The following is a 3,562-nucleotide window of genomic DNA, read 5'->3' on the forward strand; positions in this document are numbered from 1 at the left end:
CGAAAAAGGTGCCGTCCCAGGCGTTTCATATCCGTGACTGGTAAGTACCACTTTGCAAAGGAAGCAACGTGTTAAAAGTGCTTGCACGGGTACCATACAGAAAGCAAGCCGGAATGCAGAATATATGCAAAATATCTATTTTCCTTCATGGATTATTTTGAAATATACTTTGAGGCAAATGGAAAAGTTAATGGTAACAGAAATGAACATCTTACATCTATTCCCTTAGTAAGGAGAGGAGTTGTGTATTGTGTATACTGTTTTATTTATCACAGCTAAATATGACTATTTTTTTGAAGCTGTTAATTTGGATAATTATACACTCACTTCCGAAAAAGAATAAATGCCCGCTCCTAAAGTTTACTGGTCTTCGGTGGCCCGTATTTGAATATTTCTATAATATATATATATATATATATATATATATATATATATATATATATATATATATATATGTATATATATATATAAACATATATACATATATAAATGTATATATACACATACATACATATATATATATATATATATATATATATATATATATATATATATATATATATATATATATATATATATATATACATAATATATGGTGCTTAGGTTATCTCTCTGTACAGTTTTCTTTATGAAACCGAAGGAATTTGGGTCTTAATGTTACCCTCTTGGCTCCCTTTTTATGCGTCTACAAACATGCGTAGACTCACACACAACTTTTCACAGTGTGCAACATCTCACTGAAAAACTTATCTAAAATGTTAATGGATATGTTAACTAACAGTTTGCTGTTGGAGTCCATAAGTGTTCCACCTCGAAGGAACCTCCGAAACAAATCTGATAAACCTTCAAACTCCTAACTACATATTCGTCTAGGAAAGGACACCATTAACTTCTCTAGGATGTAACTGGCTATTAATACAACCACATTATCTTTTACAAGTTCCATCTCAACTTTACGCGCATACGAGGTGTGGTGCAGAAACAAACAAAAAGAGTTAGGATACTTAATAATATAAATCAGGTCTTTATCTGTCATATTAAGCAGCTTTAATTCCAATTTCCATGGGAAGATCTGCCAAAGATGAATTAGTGATTCATTATGATATATACGGCATGAGCTTCCTGGGTATATATACAAGAATAACATACTAACCCCTAATAAAAGGAGGTTTTCACCAAGTTGGTCATTTGTTTTCCCAACACTTATTTAACAGTTACGATCGGTTTTCTATTCTCTACTTATCTCAGTTCCAAATACTGTTAAGTAATAATCGAATAATGTTATGAAACCAACAAGCGTTTATATATATATATATATATATATATATATATATATATATATATATATATATATATATATATATATATATATATATATGTGTGTGTATACATACATATATATATATATATAGTATATGTGTGTATATATATGTATATTATAATTATATATATATATATATATATATCTTAATATATATATATTCTTATATGTATATTTTTGGAAATATAGATATCATAATATCTATATATATATGCATATATATATATAAGTCTTTATATATAGCGTATCCAAAAAATGTAAGTATATATATATATATATATATATATATATATTATATATTAAAATTATATATTTATTGTAAAAATAGCCACAGTAGAGTCTTAAGTTCTCGAATTATATATTTTTGGAAACTACCAGACATCATAATATCTTATATTTCTTGCACTTGGATCTTAAGGCTTTATAGTGACAATATCCAAAATACGCGAAGAATACATACGCTAAGAGGGCATTATGGCTATTAAAATTACATATGTAACTGGCAAAAGGGACCAGTATATATATATATATATATATATATATATATATATATATATATATATATATATATATATATATATATATATATATATATATATAGTAAGTATACTATAGTTTTATAGACCACTGAGCTGATTAACAGCTCTCCTAGGGCTGGCCTGAAGGATTAGACTTATTTTACGTGGCTCCATTTGGTTACTTAGCAACGGGATATACAATATTGTGGAATATATGCATACATTATAGCGAGAAATGATATTTCTATCACCAGAAATACATTCCTCTAACTCTTCATCAGCCGGCCGCGGAATTGAACTCCGCCCATCGAATGACAGTCTGAAGCTATATGAGTCGGCCAACAAATATATATATATATATATATATATATATATATATATATATATATATATATATATATATATATATATATATATATATATATATATGAATATATTTATACACATTTATATGAAAAATACTTAATTTTTATGCATTTATCATAAAAAAACTAATAATTCTAATAATAATAATAATAATAATAATAATAATAATAATAATAATAATAATAATAATAATAATAATAAGATGGTCCAAAAAGCCAGCTAGTAATGAATGTACAATGATTAAGCCTTATAATCCAAATTCAGAAAAAGATTTATATTCAAACATTTATAAAGCTATTCCAATGATTTAAAAGAGAATGAAGGACGTTTGTCCTTTTGCTATTTTCCTCATGACGAAATTAAACAAAGTAAAATAATAGCTTATGCAAAACTTTACCTTGTACTCTCAAATAAACGAAGAAACGAACATAAAAAAAAATAAAATATATATATATATATTTATGTATATATATATATATATATATATATATATATATATATATATATATATATATATATATATATATGTGTGTGTGTGTGTGTGTGTGTGTGTGTGTATCTATTTATTTACATATATATATATTATATATATATCTCTGTATCTATTTATTATCTTCCTGTATATATATATATATATATATATATATATATATATATATATATATATATATATATATATATATATATATATATATATATATATATATATATATATATATATATATATATTTATACTTGACTTCACAAAATGGTCATAAGTGGTTTGTAACATCAGTAAACCTCACAACAACTGTTGAGGAATTCTGAAGCTCAGCAACTCAGGGTAAAGAGCAACCAACCAAGAAAAAGCTGTTCGCCTGAGCAAGATACAAACTTATTTCTTACTTTGTAGCCAGAAACAAATATTACCGGATAACAAGAGTGTATAGAAGAATTCTGTATTAAAATTCTAATATTTTTCATCCTTATATGAACTACGAGTACTTTGTCTTTACCTATCAAACGGACTTTATAGTCGTTGTATATAATGGTGTGTACATGTTGCTGTCTGATTTAAAATTACAAAAACAAATTGGCGGTGGACTTCATTCGTGCATGGAAAATATCGGAGGTTGTCGTGTTAATAAAGTGACTGGAAACAAAGATCGTGACGGCCACTTTGTTCCAGAATCCGAGATAATTAAAGGATCAGCCGAAACCCATAATCAATCTTTCGATTCTCTCTTAACGTTTCCTTACTTAGTAGCGTTTTCTATAAATTCAAAAGAGCCGTAAGTAATATTTCAGTCCGGTTCTGGTATCTCTTGAGATTTAAGTAACATTCTCTCGGTGCCTGGTTAGGAATAAAGGAGGTTTT

The sequence above is a fragment of the Macrobrachium rosenbergii genome, chromosome 41, assembly GCF_040412425.1.
Source record: "Macrobrachium rosenbergii isolate ZJJX-2024 chromosome 41, ASM4041242v1, whole genome shotgun sequence".
Lineage (NCBI taxonomy): Eukaryota > Metazoa > Arthropoda > Malacostraca > Decapoda > Palaemonidae > Macrobrachium > Macrobrachium rosenbergii.